Source organism: Zea mays, chromosome 6 (assembly GCF_902167145.1).
Source record: "Zea mays cultivar B73 chromosome 6, Zm-B73-REFERENCE-NAM-5.0, whole genome shotgun sequence".
Taxonomy (NCBI): domain Eukaryota; kingdom Viridiplantae; phylum Streptophyta; class Magnoliopsida; order Poales; family Poaceae; genus Zea; species Zea mays.
In genome coordinates this window covers 20,634,401-20,655,200 of record NC_050101.1, presented here as the reverse complement: position 1 = coordinate 20,655,200, position 20,800 = coordinate 20,634,401, and the positions used below count along the sequence as shown (strand labels likewise).

Here is a 20,800-nt window from a genome sequence, read left to right as displayed (position 1 = left end):
GTCTGCGGGTGATAAGCTGAACTGAAATTCAGATGCGTGCCCAAGGCTTCATGCAACTGCTGCCAGAAATGAGAGGTGAACTGTGTTCCTCTGTCTGACACTATCTTCTTTGGCACACCATGAAGACAAACGATCCGAGACATATACAATTCTGCCAATACTGCACTGTTGTAGTTGGTCTTGACAGGTATGAAGTGGGCTGACTTGGTCAAACGGTCCACCACTACCCAAATGGAATCGTAGCCGGCTCGAGTGCGAGGCAATCCGACTATGAAATCCATACCAATTTCATCCCATTTCCACTGAGGGATCTGCAATGGTTGCAACAATCCAGCTGGTCTCTGGTGTTCTGCCTTAATTCTTCGACAACTATCGCACATAGCCACATGCTCTGCGATTTCTCTTTTCATTCCGTACCACCAGAATTTCTTCTTCAGATCCTGATACATCTTCTCACTGCCAGGGTGAATCGAATAAGCTGTCTCATGAGCTTCCTTAAGAATCAACTCCCGAATAGACTGGACATTGGGAACACACAAGCGGTCTTTGAACCATACCACACCTTCTGCATCTTCTCGAAAATCTTTGCCTTTGCCATCTAGAATTAATCGCCGAATCTCACTGATCTTTTCATCATTCTTCTGCGCTTCTTTGATTTCGCGCTCCAAGGTAGGTTCCAATTCAACTGTGACTCCTCGCGAATTGTTCAGAAATCCGAGACTCAACCTGTCAAACTCCTTGGCCAACTCATAAGGCATCGGACGAGCGACCATTAGATTGACTTGACTCTTTCTGCTCAGAGCATCTGCCACTACGTTTGCTTTGCCTGGATGGTAATGAATCTCCAACTCATAGTCTTTAATCAACTCTAACCATCTTCGTTGCCTCATGTTCAACTCTGACTGAGTGAATATGTACTTCAGACTCTTGTGATCTGTGTAAACATCGCATTTCTGTCCATACAGATAGTGCCTCCATGTCTTCAGTGCGTGAACCACTGCTGCCAACTCTAGATCATGGATTGGGTAGTTCTTCTCATGAACCTTCAGCTGTCGGGACGAGTAAGCCACAACTCTTCCCTCTTGCATCAACACACATCCCAAACCTGTGTAACAAGCATCGCAATACACCGAGAAGGGCTTGTGCACATCAGGCAAGACTAGGACAGGCGCTGTTGTCAACTTCTCTTTCAGCGCTTCAAAGGCCTCTTGGCATTTCTGGGTCCACTTGAACTCAACCTTGTTGCCTAGCAACGCTGTCATTGGTTTCGCAATCTTCGAAAACCCTTCAATGAATCGCCGATAATATCCGGCCATTCCAATGAAGCTCTTGATTCCTCTAGCATCCGTTGGCGCTTTCCAGTTTAGAATGTCTGCCACTTTCTTCGGATCCACAGCCAATCCTTCTTTGTTGATTATGTGACCCAAGAACAGGACTTCACTGATCCAGAACTCACACTTGCTCAACTTTGCATACAACCGGTGCTCTCGCAATCTCTGCAATACCATCCTCAAATGATCTGCGTGCTCTTCTTCACTTTGAGAATAAACCAGAATGTCATCAATGAATACCACCACGAACTTATCAAGATAATCCATGAATACACTGTTCATCAAGTTCATGAAGAATGCTGGCGCATTGGTCAAACCAAAAGACATCACTGTGAACTCATATAAACCATACTTGGTAATGAATGCCGTCTTCGGAATGTCCGAAGGTCGGATCCTGAGCTGATGATAACCTGACCTCAGATCAATCTTGGAGAACACACTGGCTCCTCTCAACTGGTCGAACAGATCTTCTATTCTGGGCAAAGGATACTTGTTCTTGATCGTGACCTCATTCAAAGCTCGATAATCGATACACATCCTCTTGGTGCCATCTTTCTTCTCCACAAACAAGACAGGGGCGGCCCAAGGCGAGGTGCTTGGCCGGATGTAACCTTTCTCTGACAGCTCATCAATCTGCTTCTTAAGCTCAACCAACTCTGGTCCAGATATTCTGTAAGCTCTCTTGAAGATAGGAGCGGTTCCAGGAAGAAGCTCTATAGCAAACTCAACTTTCCGCTCTGGTGGCATACCCGGTAAATCCTTTGGAAACACATCTGGGAATTCAGACACAACCTTGATACTCTCAATTGGATCTGCTTCACTGCTATCGACAGCCATCTGATAACAACTTCCTTTCTTTGGCTCAGGCGGGACTAACTCGGTCACCACTTCCTCTCCTAGTGGGGACACTAACTTGATTGTCCTTTTATCACAACTGATAACTGCCTGATACTTATCTAGCCAATTCATCCCTAGGATGACATCTATTCCCTGAGTACCCATTACTATAAGGTTGGCGGGAAACGCTATCCCCCTTATTTCCACACTTACATTCAAACAAATGCTATCGGCTCGAATTCTACCACCGGCTGAGTCAATTTGAATGGGGGTTGACATGGTAGTAGTTGGAAGATTATGTGCTTCTACCCATGATGCAGTAATGAAAGAATGTGTTGCTCCAGTATCAAATAACACTTCTGCAATATGGGAATCGACTGGGAACATACCTACTGTCATGCCGGGGGTCTCCTGAACTGCTTCAGCTTCCAAGTGATTCAGTCTTCCATGATTATAGCGCTGCTGAGAGCGATTGCCTGCTCCAGGCTGGGGCACATTCTGCTTTGCTGGGGCATTGGGGCCTGACTGCTGCTGGGCTGCCTTCTTCGGACATTGCATCACCCAGTGGCCTTGCTCTCCACAGTGGAAACACGCTCTGTTTCCAACTTGAGCTGGTGCTGCCTGACTGTTCTGCTGATTTGCTGGGGCAGGAAGACGAGGTGCTTGCTGATTCTGCTTCTGAAACTGACCTCCTGACTGATTGCTCTGACGGTTCTGGTACTGATTCTGAGGGTACTGCCTTTGGAACTGCTGATACTGCTGACGCTGCTGATGCTGCTGAGGTGGACGCTGGTTCTGCCTGAACTGCTGAGGTTGATTGCCTGAGAAACGGGGACGACTGCTGCTTCCAGGCTGGGGTCCACTGATCTTGCGCTTACGATCTTCCATCTCCTTGCGCTTTCTCTCTGTCATGATTGCTCTGTCAATCAGGTGCTGGAATGTCGGGAAGGTGTGATTCATCAGCTGATACTGCAGAGGGTCAACCAAGCCTCTCAGAAAACGGTACTGTCGCTTGGCGTCAGTGTTGACATCTTCAGGAGCATAGCGAGACAATTGCAGAAACCTGTCTCGATACTCACTGACAGACGATGACCCTTGCTTAAGGGCCAGGAACTCCTCCTTCTTCACTGTCATCAGACCTGCAGGCACATGGTACTGACGAAAACTACCCCTGAATTCTTCCCAGGTGATGGTGTCGGGGTTGGCATGGGTGGCGAGGTAAGACTCCCACCATGACTGGGCTGCTCCTCTCAACAGACGGGGACCATACAGAACTTTCTCCCTGTCATCGCACTGAGCGGTATGCAACTCCCGCTCCACAGTGCGCAGCCAATCTTCAGCATCCATGGGGTCAGAAGAATGAGCGAACGTTGGTGGATGACCTCTCATGAATTCAGCACGCTTGTCTCTAGGCATCTGAGGCATCTGAGGCTGGGGTGGAGCCTGCTGCTGTTGCTGCTGCTGCTGCTGCTGAATGGCGGCCAGAGTCTGACCGATGGCTTGAACTGCCTGAGTCTGCATCAGAAACATCTGCTCAATCGACATCGGGGGCGGGGGCGGCAGGTGCTGCTGCTGGGGCACCTCATCCTGCGGAGCGGCTCGCTCCTGCTGAGCACGCCTTCCTCCTCTACGCCTGTTCTCTGACATCTGCAGAACGCAACCACACATCAGAACTGATCTGGCAAAGCTTGCAGCATAAGAAAAGAGTATAGAATTCTCCAACAGCACTGAACAGATGAGCATCTTCACTGATCTCCAACATAGACCACACAGCTTCTCAGATAAAGAGGAAAGGAGAATAATGGGTTTCCCAACTATATAACTAACTTTATTGACATAGTATGTAAACCAAAATGCAGGGGATACCCACACTCTGGTGACAATCATTACAAAGATCCAAACCAAACATAGTTCATCATGACAAACATAAATGCACAGGATATAGCAAACTACCCTGTCTAACTAAAACTAACTAAGACCGAGACTAACGCTAAGACTGAAGCTTCCATGTATATATTTATTTCGTATTAATTACAAGATCCAACTCTAACGATCTATGGTTCTAGATTTATCTTGGTCTTGCAGGCGGGATTGCCATAAGTCTGGTGTCCACGCTGAGGTGAGCGGTACGGGTGCTGAGTCCCAACGGGAGCGGGGGAACCACCGTCCAGAAAACGACGTTCCGCGCGCTCAGCCCGCAGCAGGGCGATCTCAGCACGAGCCCTACTCAGCTCGTCTAGTGCATGGTCCAGCTCCGTGTTTAGCACGGCGGCTAGGTTGACTGTGCTGCTCAACCTAGGATTGCCCTCACCGACAGGTGAGACAATCACGCCTCCTGTGCTGCCAGATGAACGGCGGGGGTAATACTTCAGGTCAAGACCGTCAGCTGCCCCACCGAAAACCGAGCAGTAGTGCGAAAGCGCACGCCGTGCAGCATCTTGCATGGCTGCCTCAGCTGAGTCCCGCTCAGAGATAGAATAGTGCTCTGAACAGGCCTCTGCACCCTGGAGACTGTCCTCCGGGCAGCGCACCAAGCAAGTCGCCTCCCAGCGGTCCGGGTAGACCCCGCGACTATGCTGGTAGACCACACAGCGATACTCGACGGACCAAGTATGCCGGTCAAATGCCCGACGTAGCAGGGTGTCGAGCGCATCGTGGAAGTGACACCCGCGAGCAGCGTCGCGAGTGATGGGTCGAGCAACCCATCCTTCCGGCTCAGGGTTAGCAGAGAAGTCGGTGTCGTGGCTCGAGCTGTCGTCGCCATCTCCGTCGTCTGGGTCTCCTCCAGCAGCTACTCCAGAAGCTGGGACGCCCAGTGGTGGTGCAGGGGGCGGCTCCAGAGGAAGCACAGGGGAGCAGCTCCTCACAGACTCTATCTCCTGGTGGAGCGAGAAGGAAGAGCTCTGCTGCTCCTGTCGTCGACGCTCCTGCTCCTCACGCAGGCGGTGGTGCAGTCTCTCCAAGTGGCTGGACTGTCCGGCCACGGGACGGCGAAGCGGACGCTCAGCAAGGCGGGAGGGTAAGAAAGGGATGACTGACTTTCGTGCAGTGTGTCTAAGTCGAGCCATCTACAAAAGACATCGCAAGCAAAAGGGTGAGAACAGAATTAATATGACCAGCAAGTAATGAATCATAAGTAAATGAAGGATTAGAATAAAACATAATTTTCAGCAAGGTATAATATATAGTAGAACATAGGTTTGGTCAGTAGGACCAACTTTTGAAGAGATATCAAAGTCAAGGTAGGGACAGAGGTCTATAGTCCTTAGAACGACCATTCTACTCTAGGTTAGCGGTCCTACAGTCAGCACGGCTTTGATACCACTTATGTCACACCCGGTTTTAGAAGGCAAACCGAATGCGAACCATGTACGTGCCAGGATCAGTTATTCACGTACACAGCAGTTACATAATATGGACATCATCACACAGTGCTCAAAATAGTATTAATAAGGGAAATAGTCGATTACATCATACGTCTGAGACGTCCATATAGGTCTTACAATAAATCAAAGTGCGGAAAAGAAACGTAGATGACGCGGCCTTCACAGGCAGCCGACTGGGGGTTGCCGCTAACCCACACCTAGAACTCGTCGTAATCTTGGAACTCCTGGAAGTCTCCTTCCACAGCTTCATCTTCGCCTGAGCAGTGGTTGCAATGCTGACAACCTGGGGGGGGGTTTGGTGTGTAGAGCAAGGGTGAGTACACATCAACGTACTCAGCAAGTATCCTGTTTGGCTGTAGTGGACTAGCTTTATGTGGGGATAAGTCAAGCAGTTGCTTTTAGTTGGTCAGGTTATTACTTACTAGTAGAAAGCCAAGTTTTAGCATTAACCCAAGTTATTAACCCGATGTACCCTTTCCAAACGGAAAGAATACCACTTACCAGCACCATAGTCATAACCAGAACCATCAATCTCATAACCACCTGTACCACAATGTCTCTGATCAAGTACCACTAATCACTGGAGCTCCCTTGGCCGCTCATAACCGCGAGCACGGCTGATATATCAGTTTCATAACACTCTGCAGAGGTTGTGCACTTTACCCACAAGCCGTGATTCCCTCTCTGGCCCGGGCTTGCAAGACCCTTATTCACTCCCGAGGTGAATGGCCAGGGATTCACTACGAAGCCTTTACAAAGATTCCCCGGGGCTGTAGCCACCCGTTAGGTTTCCTAAATGCACCGCACTCCTCCCCAAGGGACAAATCAACCTTGGCAGAGCGAGCCGCATACACCGAGCCCCATTGACGGCACGACGGCTAAGTGAACTACACCCCGGATCCTCTAATTATTCAGCTAAGGGCACCCCATTCCACCCTCATGGTTGCACTGTTTTCCCGGGCGGTCATCCATAGAACAGGTCCTTACGGAGAGGCACTCGAGAAACCGCTCGAGCCCCCTTGAAAACCACAAGTATAATCATAAAGAAGAACGGGAAAACAGCGTATCATAGATAATCACATCATGTTCATTGATTAGAGTTGAGCAATAGCATCAGACTAAGTAGTAATAATCCGACCCAAATAGGTAAACAAGGACATGGATAACAAAAGCTAGTCAATCCTTAGGTATAAATGTGTAATGCGGGAGGTGAATTAAAGAATGAATAGGACATAGATAGGTCAAAGGACACTTGCCTCCACCAACCGACTGCTGCTCAGGGGCTTCTCCTGCGAATTCCTCGGGCTCTTCGACCGGATCGTTCTCTATGCGAGCGCAAACATACATACATACATCCACATATTTAATACAAAAGAACAGTACACCATACAAGATAACAAATAAAGCGAATATGCATCAAGTATGACATTCGATAACGCATTTGTTATGGTTAGAGAGAAACGGGAAAGGTCTCGCAGGGGGGTTAAATCTTATGCACTAATGACACAATTGGTTTTTAACAAAATAATTCTGTTATACATATTTATATCTACTAATGGAAACCTAATCACTTTTAGTTGATCAACATTGCACAGGGTAAACAATTAACTACGTGAATCAATAGCATAACGGAATTTTAAATTAAACTTCCTATTTTCTCATAGCATGAACAGTGATTAGCCTACTTAAAATACAGTAATTATGATCACAGAAAGTAAATAAAATAAAATAAAAAAATAAAAAAACAGAAAGGGGGGGGGCGGTTGAACCGGCCCTAGGGCGGTTGAACCGGCCCTAGGCGGGGCGCGCAGGGGCGGCCGAGCTGGCGAGGGCGGGGCGGCCGAACCGGCGGAGCGCAGGGGCGGCCGAACCGGCGGGGCAGGGGGCGGCGCAGGGGGCGGCCGAGCCGGCCGTGGGGCGGCCGAGCCGGGCGAGGCAGGGGGGGGCGGGGCGGCCGAGCCGGCCATGGCGGCTGGGCTGGGCGGCGGGCGGCCGGACCGGGCGGGCAGGGAGGCGGCCGAACCGGCCATGGGGAAAGGGGAGAGGGGATGGGGGAGGGAGGAGAGGGGGAGGGGGAGCTCACCGGGGAGGGGCGCGACGGCGAGGGGCGGCCGGCGGCAGGGGCGGCCGAGGGCGGCGGTTGGGCAGGGGGCGGCGGCGGCTTAGGGCAGGGGGTAGGGGCGGCGGCTTAGGGAGAGGGAGAGAAAATGAGAGAAAATGAGAGGGAGGGAGAAAGAATTGGGGGAAAAAGGGGAGGTGGGGGGGGCGGTTGGGCCTATTGGGCCCAAGGGGGGGGGGCGCAGGGGCCTGGGCCGGCCGGGGTCGGCCCACGGCGCGGGAGAGAGAGGAAAAGAGGAGAGAAAAAGAGAGGGAGGAAGAAAAAGAAAGAAAAGATCTTCTCCACATTTTCGAAATCCGATCTTTCTACATGAATGCAATTGCGCTTTCAAAGCAATCAAAAGAAATGCAAGGTTCGGCATGGTGCATCAAACAACATAAAGTATTTAGGGTTTTTCTTACACGGGAAATCCAAACCGAATCCCGCTAGAACTTTGGAAAAGGTCAAGGTTTAGCGAGGGGAAAAAGAAAAGGAAAAGGTAACGCCCGAATTTTGGCGAGTAAAGAAAAGAAAAAATTCAACTGCAAAAATTCGGGGCGTTACAGATCAGCTTCCATATAACTACAGTCTAAGACACTCTCCTCTCCCTAATCCCTAGAAATCTGGTTTTCGCACATACATTACAGTGGTTTAGTTCTTTTTGGTTTGAATAAATTGCTGGTGTGGAAGATCATTTCATTATGGATCATTTCATTACAGTTTGAAATTGGTTTCCTATTTTTAGTTCCTATTCTATTTTCATTACAGCTCTCCTGCGTTTTCGAAAAAAAAGGATAGGTGCTGGTGTGGCAGGTCATTTCATTCCATGACTGTTCCTATAGTTGTGGCCATAGTCTAGATAAAAAAAATTAGGTGTAGAGCCGAAATGGTAGCATTTCTATACGTGGCCTTTTTTATCTATACTGGAGAGAGTTTTAACTTCAAAAACAAAGACAGTTTTAACTTCAAACTGCCAGTCACAACACAGTAGGGAAGATAAAATATAAAGAGTTTAGTTCCTTTTTGTCACAGCTGTAGGAATTATTCTACCATGTAAATAGGAGAGGTCGCTTTGTAGATTGTGGCTGAAATGTATTGAGTATGGCTGCGTAGAAGCAAAAAGGTGGCACATATGAGTGTGAATACATGCAATTTGCTTATTGCTTCCTGTTTCTTGATTTTATTGCTAGCTGTTTACGTACAACTATGTGAATAAGGTGTCATCACTGTAAGTTTGTGTAATGCTGTATCAGTGTTAGTTAAACTACACTATTTCGACTTAGCATTTAGTGTGAATAAGTTACTGGTGTGGCAGATCATTTCATTACAGTTTGAAGTGAAGGATCATATAATTGCCCATGTTTTACACAATGTTTAGAATATGCCATAATAATGACCAGATGATTGTTTCCCTATCATTGATGTTTTGACTATTATAATCTATCAAAGTGTAGGCCTCTCCTATTTTCAGTTTAAAAGATAGGTGCTGGTGTAGCAGATCATTTCATTCCATGAATGTTCCTATAGTTGTGGCCATAGTCTAGATAAAAAAAATAGGCGTAGAGGCGAAATGATAGCAGTTCTACACATGGCCTTTTTAAGCTCCATTTTTATCACTGGCAAACAAATACCTAGGATATATAAAGTTTGTTTTCTCAGTTCCATTCATGTGATTCTCCAGTATCTCCCTCAGTATAAGTTCCTTGACACCCTCTTTGGTCACCTTTGTTCGCTCAAACTCGAACTCCACTTTTGTTATTGGCTGGCATGATGGTTCTCTCTCTACTTCTGCAAGACCTTTAAAATATGGATCAGCCAGTGCCTGATTGTACACCAATGACAACAGAAACATCACTTATGGATTTTAAACAGGCATTGGTTTATGAGTCAATTTTAAACATGTTGGGTTATTTTCGACACTTGATAATACACAGTCTGGCCTGGAACCTTGGAATAAACTTTGCATTGTCTTAAATCACTAGCCAACTGCTTTATTCAAGAAGATGCTGTATCAATATGTACTTAATGTCATGGTTTGAAATAGCTACGACTTGAGTAGATTCTGTATTCTATTTTTTAAATGGGTTGTTATATGTTATGCTTGAATGCTGAAATGGTTTGGGTTAGCTGTTATCTCAATCTTTCCAGTTGACCTTTGGCGAGCAAAACACAGAGAAGCAAGCACATGACATTCTCGCTTATTCTTTGGATCAAGGTGTCAGTATCCTAGACTGTAACACCCAAACACTTAATTTTGGAATTATGCTAAAATTCTTCCAAAGTTTCACATAAATGTATTTTGTAGTAAGAGAGAGTTAGGTTAAAAAAAATATCATAAACTTTGATATAAATAATTAAAAAAAAATTATTGGATTGGATTAGACATTGAAATGTTCTCAAAATAAAACCATTGTGTGTATACATTAATATTACATATTTACAAGCATTTGTCGACATGAATAAAATAAATAAATTTCACTTTGCATTGGCATGTTGGAGTTTTCGGAGTATGCATTAACCCTTTAGTTTGAAATTCAAAATTTATTTGAATGTGAGTTGCAAATTTGCATTAGCAAATGAAATAGAAACTAAATAAAAGAAAAAAAAACCATTCACGGGCCACCTCTCGCATTGGGCCCAATGCCACTCCAACCTAACAGCCAAGTGCTAGCCAACACGACATTTTTTTTGTTTATTCTCTAGCCGAAAGTGACATTGGCATGACATCACGCATTACATCATCATGCAAATCCCTCAGACCCTCACGCCGCGCAAGGGACGCTCGCGCATGGGGCCATGCAGGCAGTCGGCTTCTTCCTGAAGCTGTTGCAACCACCCGCATGCACCGGATCTCACCTAGACCTTTTCTCCGCAGACTCCCAGCCTCTATCTCCATAGTCGCACGTAGCCTATCCTCTGCGCTTAGCTCGCCAGCTGGGTCGTCGCTAGCTGTTGCGCTGGCATCCTTTCTCTGCGGCATGGTCTAACAGCGGACTCGCGCGTTCATTGTTACCGGCGAAAGCCCTGGCAACCGACCGCGCAACGGACTCCGAATTTCTGGGCGATTCGCTCGGGATCCGCCGGCTTATGCGGCTGGAGTAGGCTTTCCCTGCGGTCAGTATATAAGAAGTTGCTGCCGCCTTACCATGGCAATCCAAGCATATTGTGAAACCTCTGAGCACTCGGGGAATCGGGAGAGAGAGAGAGAGTCGCCCGGTGGCGCGTGAATTCCGGTCCGCGCCATCGACCGTTCGTAAAACGACTGCGCTGGGGGCTCGGCAGTGGCATTGCGGGATCGGCGGCGGGCCTTGAAGCTTGCGGTGTCATCGGTGGGAGGAGAAGCGGTGCGCCAGGCCAGATCGGGATCTCGACGTGGGCTTCCTCGGCAAGCAGAAGTCAAGGTCTGCTTGGTGTACAACTTTACCAAGGGTGAGTGTTCCTACCTATTGATTGTGGCCGTGTAGGATTTGAGTAGTGGCGTCCAGGCTGTATTTTGGGCTCGGATGGCGAGCACTGACCAGCATGCTGCCGCGGCTATGGCGCTCGGTCGCAGAGGGTTGGCTGGGGAGAAAATAGCGACGGAACCAGGGGAGGAAGACGGGTCCCTGGCCGTAGGATTGAGATGGACGGCTGGGATTAAAAGTAGCATTTACCCCTTCGCGTACTGAATCCAAGCCTTTGGCGCCTGATCGAGTGGATGGGGTTTGAAATCGTCTGGAACCGTGGATGCCGCATCCAAGGGTTGTGGGTGATTCCTGTTCACTTTAGGGGGGGATCTAATCCCGTCGGTTGATGGGCGATCGGATGGCTCACGGTGGTTGATACCCCTTCGGCCGTGACAAATTCTTAAAGAGCCCTGTCCTTTTCTAAAATCAACCCGCCGTCCTGATGCGTGTAAAGGAATTATAAAACAGGCCCGGAATTTTGCACAGAGCACCCTAGGCTTAGTTAAAATAGTGTCCACAGTCCAGAATCCTTGGGAAATTCAGAATTTATTTAGAAAAAAAAAAGATTTTTAGTGCAAAAATAAATCTAGGAATTTGCTTAATTCATATTAAATTCATTTTAGCTCCAAATTAATTTATTCCGGAGACATTAATTTTGTTTTAATATTGACTACCACTTAGTAACTCCATTTAGCAATGGAATATGAATTAACATTATTCATCTGAATTAATCTATACCATGTACTCAATAACTCCAGAAATTCATAAGTCAATAACCGTAACTCTGTTTTGATCCATTCTAGTTTCATTAGTCTCACAATAATATTTATTAACATCTGGTAACTTTGTTTTGTCATGAAATATAGGTTAAAAGGTTGCACTTAGTCTATTCGATATTTAACCACGTGGATCTTCGGAAAACCATAACTTCACAACCGTAACTCCGATTTTAGTGATTCTCGAACCCATGATCTCGTAGCGACGTGTAGATTATTATTATGCAGTGTATTATTATGTTTGGTGTGATGTTAATTTTGCATATACCATGTTTGTATGTATTGCTACGTTTAACAGTGAGGACACGTGTCACCTGAACAGCAAGTTGGTACCTGGAATCTCAAGTCCCAGGCAAGTTGTGCCCTTGATCACTTCTTTTTACCCAGCCATGTTCTGATTAATCATAATGATCTGCATAGGTTAATTTTGATGGGACCCAATAGGTTACCCTAGTTTGATTATCTTTATACCTTGTTTACCACTGAACCTTTTTGGGTAGTACTTGCTAGTGCTTTATGTGGTTTTGGGTATGAAGATACATTATTCATGATCACATTTTTATTATCTGTTTATTATTACTGTTCATGATAAGATCATTATGTTAATTGGAACATGGAGAACCACCCGGGAAAACAGTGCTACCACAAGGGAGGAATGGGACCCCTTGGCTGATTAATTAGGAAAGCTAGTGGAAGACTACCTTACCCGAAAGGGGCAAGGGCAGTAGGGGAGTGGTCAGTGTAGGGAGGCCCTCGGGAGGATTTTGCTGCGATGGCGGTCCTGCAAGGGATTCCTGCATTGGAACTTCCTATAAACTGTAGCGGGTTTTCTGAAGCTAGTGGAACTTTGTAAAGGCCTCGTAGTGTTACCCTGCCTCGCCTCCTCGGTAGAGGTGTATGGGAAGTCGCGATCCCTTGGCAGATGGGTAACATGACTTGTGGGTAAAGATGCGCAACCTCTGCAGAGTGTAAAACTGGTATACTAGCCGTGCTCACGGTCATGAGCAGCTCGGACACTCACATGATTAAATTATGGAACTAAATTCAATTTGTCATATGCATTGCATCGCAGGTGATGTTGTTACTTTTGTTCTATTACTTAATTGGGTTTGGTATTTACTTATACTTAGTAATTGCTAATAAAATTTTGACCAACTTTAAAAGCAATGCTCAGCTTCAGCCATCCTCTTTGGTAAGCCTTACACTTCACGTGAGCTCCCACTTTTGGCGAGTTCATGCACATTATTCCCCACAACTTGTTGAGCGATGAACGTATGTGAGCTCACTCTTGCTGTCTCACACACCCCACAGGTCAAGAACAGGTACCATCGGATGAGGCGCTTGGAGGATGCTGCGATGTGTTCGTAAGAGGTCTAGGTCGTCGTCTCCCAGTCAACTTTGGGTTGCTGGACCGTTGTCTCCTTATAATGTAATTATTTATTTTGTATAGAACTCCTGTTATATATAAAGATGTGACATTCGATCCTGTGCCATGATTCATCATATGTGTGAGACTTGGTCCCAGCACACCTGGTGATTATGTTAGCGCCCGGGTTTTGGACCCCTAAAATCCGGGTGTTACAGAAGTGGTATCAGAGGAATGTTGACTGTAGGACGAAACCTAGATAGAACTGGACAACCATTATCTACTTACCTTTGCTACTTTGATTGTTTTCTAAACTTCTCTTAATCTTTCTCATCTATTTCCGCTTTACTCTGATTATTCCTACCTTGTCTTTCTAAAGACAAATGTGGATTTCACACTTTGAAATCTTGTGCCTAAAGTGACTTTAGGAATAGGAGACCTAATCTTAGGAACAAAAACAAAACTATTTTTATAAGTATCTATATGCTTGAATGCTTGTTCTTATGATATTTGTCTGATTTGGATCTTTGATTGAGTGTGATGGGTTGTGGATCAATGTCCACAATTACATCTAGGCATAAAAGGAGAATATTTATAAAATAACTAGACAACACAGATTATTTCCCATTAAAATATATCTTATCTTAATAGATCCATCTTATCTTAAAAGATTTTCTCTTATCTTAATAGATTCATCTCATCTTAAAAGATTATATCCTATCTTATCTTGTTACATCCTAACTACTTTGCTTATCTCGTACTAAGTGTAACAACCACGATCTATTCTAAAATAAGTAGATCTTAACTAGTCTAATCTAGTTATATCCAATCTGTCTATTCCCACCTAACATCAAACAGGATTTTGACCTACATCATGTAGTCTATCTCATCCATATCTATCCTAACCATATTTCCCATCCCCGATGATATACACTAACCTCGAATCAATGAGACCAAGACCGGAGAAGAAAAGATCAACATCAACAAGAAAGGATATAACAGTCAAAGCGAATATCGAGATGAATCAAGACTTAAACATTTTTGTATGAAGTCTTTTCCTTGCCATAATCCTCCTTACACCTGGTTATTCTTGCCCTAACCTATCCATCTCTTATTCCACATAATAAATAGTTGGATACATATGCTCTCCTAATCACCCACTATTGGAAAAAAAAGACTCTGAATTCTTGAACCAATTATAGACTAAAAGCTTAATTACAAACCAATCTTTTTGTATCCCTTTTCTTACAAATCTCGAGGGCGAGATTTCTCTTAAGGGGGGTAGAATTTGTAACACCCAAACACTTAATTTTGGAATTATGCTAAAATTCTTCCAAAGTTTCACATAAATGTATTTTGTAGTAAGAGAGAGTTAGGTTAAAAAAAATATCATAAACTTTGATATAAATAATTAAAAAAAAATTATTGGATTGGATTAGACATTGAAATGTTCTCAAAATAAAACCATTGTGTGTATACATTAATATTACATATTTACAAGCATTTGTCGACATGAATAAAATAAATAAATTTCACTTTGCATTGGCATGTTGGAGTTTTCGGAGTATGCATTAACCCTTTAGTTTGAAATTCAAACTTTATTTGAATGTGAGTTGCAAATTTGCATTAGCAAATGAAATAGAAACTAAATAAAAGAAAAAAAAACCATTCACGGGCCACCTCTCGCATTGGGCCCAATGCCACTCCAACCTAACAGCCAAGTGCTAGCCAACACGACATTTTTTTTGTTTATTCTCTAGCCGAAAGTGACATTGGCATGACATCACGCATTACATCATCATGCAAATCCCTCAGACCCTCACGCCGCGCAAGGGACGCTCGCGCATGGGGCCATGCAGGCAGTCGGCTTCTTCCTGAAGCTGTTGCAACCACCCGCATGCACCGGATCTCACCTAGACCTTTTCTCCGCAGACTCCCAGCCTCTATCTCCATAGTCGCACGTAGCCTATCCTCTGCGCTTAGCTCGCCAGCTGGGTCGTCGCTAGCTGTTGCGCTGGCATCCTTTCTCTGCGGCATGGTCTAACAGCGGACTCGCGCGTTCATTGTTACCGGCGAAAGCCCTGGCAACCGACCGCGCAACGGACTCCGAATTTCTGGGCGATTCGCTCGGGATCCGCCGGCTTATGCGGCTGGAGTAGGCTTTCCCTGCGGTCAGTATATAAGAAGTTGCTGCCGCCTTACCATGGCAATCCAAGCATATTGTGAAACCTCTGAGCACTCGGGGAATCGGGAGAGAGAGAGAGAGTCGCCCGGTGGCGCGTGAATTCCGGTCCGCGCCATCGACCGTTCGTAAAACGACTGCGCTGGGGGCTCGGCAGTGGCATTGCGGGATCGGCGGCGGGCCTTGAAGCTTGCGGTGTCATCGGTGGGAGGAGAAGCGGTGCGCCAGGCCAGATCGGGATCTCGACGTGGGCTTCCTCGGCAAGCAGAAGTCAAGGTCTGCTTGGTGTACAACTTTACCAAGGGTGAGTGTTCCTACCTATTGATTGTGGCCGTGTAGGATTTGAGTAGTGGCGTCCGGGCTGTATTTTGGGCTCGGATGGCGAGCACTGACCAGCATGCTGCCGCGGCTATGGCGCTCGGTTGCGGAGGGTTGGCTGGGGAGAAAATAGCGACGGAACCAGGGGAGGAAGACGGGTCCCTGGCCGTAGGATTGAGATGGACGGCTGGGATTAAAAGTAGCATTTACCCCTTCGCGTACTGAATCCAAGCCTTTGGCGCCTGATCGAGTGGATGGGGTTTGAAATCGTCTGGAACCGTGGATGCCGCATCCAAGGGTTGTGGGTGATTCCTGTTCACTTTAGGGGGGGATCTAATCCCGTCGGTTGATGGGCGATCGGATGGCTCACGGTGGTTGATACCCCTTCGGCCATGACAAATTCTTAAAGAGCCCTGTCCTTTTCTAAAATCAACCCGCCGTCCTGATGCGTGTAAAGGAATTATAAAACAGGCCCGGAATTTTGCACAGAGCACCCTAGGCTTAGTTAAAATAGTGTCCACAGTCCAGAATCCTTGGGAAATTCAGAATTTATTTAGAAAAAAAAGATTTTTAGTGCAAAAATAAATCTAGGAATTTGCTTAATTCATATTAAATTCATTTTAGCTCCAAATTAATTTATTCCGGAGACATTAATTTTGTTTTAATATTGACTACCACTTAGTAACTCCATTTAGCAATGGAATATGAATTAACATTATTCATCTGAATTAATCTATACCATGTACTCAATAACTCCAGAAATTCATAAGTCAATAACCGTAACTCTGTTTTGATCCATTCTAGTTTCATTAGTCTCACAATAATATTTATTAACATCTGGTAACTTTGTTTTGTCATGAAATATAGGTTAAAAGGTTGCACTTAGTCTATTCGATATTTAACCACGTGGATCTTCGGAAAACCATAACTTCACAACCGTAACTCCAATTTTAGTGATTCTCGAACCCATGATCTCGTAGCGACGTGTAGATTATTATTATGCAGTGTATTATTATGTTTGGTGTGATGTTAATTTTGCATATACCATGTTTGTATGTATTGCTACGTTTAACAGTGAGGACACATGTCACCTGAACAGCAAGTTGGTACCTGGAATCTCAAGTCCCAGGCAAGTTGTGCCCTTGATCACTTCTTTTTACCCAGCCATGTTCTGATTAATCATAATGATCTGCATAGGTTAATTTTGATGGGACCCAATAGGTTACCCTAGTTTGATTATCTTTATACCTTGTTTACCACTGAACCTTTTTGGGTAGTACTTGCTAGTGCTTTATGTGGTTTTGGGTATGAAGATACATTATTCATGATCACATTTTTATTATCTGTTTATTATTACTGTTCATGATAAGATCATTATGTTAATTGGAACATGGAGAACCACCCGGGAAAACAGTGCTACCACAAGGGAGGAATGGGACCCCTTGGCTGATTAATTAGGAAAGCTAGTGGAAGACTACCTTACCCGAAAGGGGCAAGGGCAGTAGGGGAGTGGTCAGTGTAGGGAGGCCCTCGGGAGGATTTTGCTGCGATGGCGGTCCTGCAAGGGATTCCTGCATTGGAACTTCCTATAAACTGTAGCGGGTTTTCTGAAGCTAGTGGAACTTTGTAAAGGCCTCGTAGTGTTACCCTGCCTCGCCTCCTCGGTAGAGGTGTATGGGAAGTCGCGATCCCTTGGCAGATGGGTAACATGACTTGTGGGTAAAGGTGCGCAACCTCTGCAGAGTGTAAAACTGGTATACTAGCCGTGCTCACGGTCATGAGCAGCTCGGACACTCACATGATTAAATTATGGAACTAAATTCAATTTGTCATATGCATTGCATCGCAGGTGATGTTGTTACTTTTGTTCTATTACTTAATTGGGTTTGGTATTTACTTATACTTAGTAATTGCTAATAAAATTTTGACCAACTTTAAAAGCAATGCTCAGCTTCAGCCATCCTCTTTGGTAAGCCTTACACTTCACGTGAGCTCCCACTTTTGGCGAGTTCATGCACATTATTCCCCACAACTTGTTGAGCGATGAACGTATGTGAGCTCACTCTTGCTGTCTCACACACCCCACAGGTCAAGAACAGGTACCATCGGATGAGGCGCTTGGAGGATGCTGCGATGTGTTCGTAAGAGGTCTAGGTCGTCGTCTCCCAGTCAACTTTGGGTTGCTGGACCGTTGTCTCCTTATAATGTAATTATTTATTTTGTATAGAACTCCTGTTATATATAAAGATGTGACATTCGATCCTGTGCCATGATTCATCATATGTGTGAGACTTGGTCCCAGCACACCTGGTGATTATGTTAGCGCCTGGGTTTTGGACCCCTAAAATCCGGGTGTTACATAGACACAGTAGAAATTGTCAGTATCGATTCCTTCCTCACTATTATTAACTATCCCTCTCTCTGTTTTCAAATCAACTGATGGGATATACTTCTCCATTTTTCCTTTTGGCTGTTACTACCCAGTTCCAACTAACAAGGAAAATCGAGGGACAACTGATCTTTATATTAGCAGGTGGATGCAATAAAAACCAAGATGCAAGGTAACCTAAATGGATTTTAAATTTTATTTTGGATTGTTAAATCTTTATTTCTGACTACTATTGTTTTATGTCGGTTCTGATTACAATGTGCATGTACTCCATATATTACCCCATATATTATTTAATTATCACTTTATCAGATATAGTTCATTTGGTTAATTTAATGCTACCTCGTTGTAGTTGCAAGTCTGGAACGACCGACTACCATTCACTGTTGCAAGTGATTTCTATTGTTAAGAAGCTATGAGCGAAAATTTTGTGTCGCAAGTATGAACGCTTATGCTTTTCTGGATTAATTGAAATGTCTTTCATCTTCTATGACTATGCATGTGTTTTTCAGGCAATACTTGGTACTCGAGCATCAGAGATCATAAAGCTTGCTCCTTTTTGTCTCCATTTATCAGTCGAGGGGGAGTCACCGACGAACGACCCACAATTGGTAAGCCTCGTTATTCGACTGGTTTTTTTTACTTCGCCTCTAGAGAATACTTCTCATTACCTAACCGCTTTGTTCTCTTGCCATTTCTGATTCTGCTGTTGTGATACTCGATTGGGCCTGAGAAGATGATGGAATCCTCATTCACCGCTGCTAAGGAGTTTGAGCAGGACCAGAGAGGAGATGTCAGTTCTTCCTCCGCTCAGTGCGACCATTCTCCCTGTCCCCCAACTCTGAACTCTTAGAACAATGATGACCACTGCCACTCCTCGCTCATTTTTTCTGAAGGGGAAATATCTATCTTCTTGTTGTTTTATACTGTTGGCATCATTCTCATACTGCTAGGAGTGTAGGTAAGGAGTCCACACATGAGTTTGTAAACACCATGTGGATGGGAGGTCACCAACGTGCTGTGCCTCACCTATAGGGGTGCTGCTTTGTCACCACCCTTGTGCCTTGTCCAAGTGCTGGTTACTAGCCTCTTTTTTGTTTCTGAATTCAGGATCTTATGCTGGTCCTACAAGTAACATTAAAGCACTTCCCTCCCTGTTGGCATTAAAACCCCTGGTGTGGTTGTTGTGTTGTACTGTTGTTTGTACTAGGCGAGCATCACTTCCAATTTGTTGTAGTAGCTTTTTCTTGCTACTTCATGGATCTTGGGTCTTCGGTTGTTGAGTTATTTGCTTCAGCATTTGGGCTTCTGACTTAGAGCTTTTGGATTTGTAGGCATTGATGGTTGTCTTGAAGAAGATGATGGTGGGCTCTTCCCACCACTAGCAGCTACAGAGGAAGGGGAAGTCTGTGGCTGACAAGGCCCACCGCCGCTACTGTGGTGGCAGAGAAGGTGGTGGTCGCGGTTAGGGCAGCCACAAGACACCCATCATCTGGGTGAGGCGATAGCATCATACTTCTCATCATCCTATCACATAGCTTTGGTATTATTTCTGGTTTTTGGCTCATGTGCACGTTTGCTGGTATTACTAATCGTTTTCACTTTAGTTACAATGATCACCTAAATCCATGGTTTTTATTGCCTATAGTTGTTAATGCTTCTCTGGTTCTGCAGTAGTTGCCTGAAAACTAAAACTATATGCACACTTCTCTATTTTAGGCAGAAAGTTCTGGGGCTTTATGCTGTTCGTTGGAGACTTTACATGTGGACATAAGTGTATGTTGGATCAGAAATGTGATTTATTAGAGTTAAGAAAATTGATGTGTATGATATAGACTTTGAAGCTGGGACTAATGCTCGTTTACATCTTATTATTGTTGTCGTATGCTTGTGTGCTTAATTTGTTGTTTCTATAGATTAATGTGAGGTATAATCTTGTTTTTGGCTCTTCTGATGTTGTAGGTGTTGAGTGCAAGACATCACATGCAAGCTGGATTGTGTTAGACAAGTAATGGTCAACTACTAAATCAGTAGTTTCTTTAATACATCATGCATTATCTAATTGTTATTTTTTCTTATTAAATTGTATGTTGCTGCTGCTCAAGGATTTGAAGCATGAGAAGCGTTGTGGGGGAGAAGCTTCAGTGCAAAATTGTTGTTCTATAGGGATCAACATCCTCAAGATCACTTGGAAAACTTTCACGAAAAACTCGTAATGCAAGCATATGTTTTATTGGAAAAGTTTTCCAAGCTGAATTTCTGAAAGCCTCCTCACTGTTTTAGTTATGCTGAATTGGAATTTGCAACTAGGGGTTTCTCACGAGTAAATTTCTTAGCTAAAGGTGGATTTTGGTCTGTTCATCGACATGTCCTTTGTAATGATGGTGGTGTTTGTTAGCTACAAAATCATCAATCAAAGATTGTAATTATATTACATCACTGTTTTGTATCAATTTTTAAGCTGCCGTAGCAACGCACGGGCACCCTACTAGTAACAATTTACAAGGACAAATAACAAATCATAAAAGTAACAATTTACGTACTAGTTGGTGGTATAAGATTGTTGTCTGAAATTATCTAAAATTTCAAGCACGTGACATATTGGAAAAGTGATAAAAATAGTGAAATGTCCTTAATATCTTTCTCTAGTCCTTCCCTTTCTTTTCTTTTT

General features: G+C 44.8%; 1 long non-coding RNA gene across 3 annotated transcripts; it reads left to right on the top strand.

The window, feature by feature from the left end:
* Positions 1-18,080: 18,080 nt before the first annotated feature.
* On the top strand, positions 18,081-20,563 carry LOC103629094 (uncharacterized). 3 transcript variants are annotated; one of them, XR_002748612.1, is made up of 7 exons: positions 18,081-18,117; positions 18,225-18,301; positions 18,642-18,740; positions 18,866-18,922; positions 19,464-19,625; positions 20,092-20,137; positions 20,235-20,563. It is a non-coding gene; the product is annotated as an uncharacterized lncRNA (long non-coding RNA). The 3 variants fall into 3 exon arrangements; XR_002263008.1 differs by having other exon boundaries at positions 19,464-19,672; XR_002748611.1 differs by lacking the exons at positions 18,081-18,117; positions 18,225-18,301 and adding an exon at positions 18,308-18,568 and having other exon boundaries at positions 19,464-19,672.
* Positions 20,564-20,800: the final 237 nt, after the last annotated feature.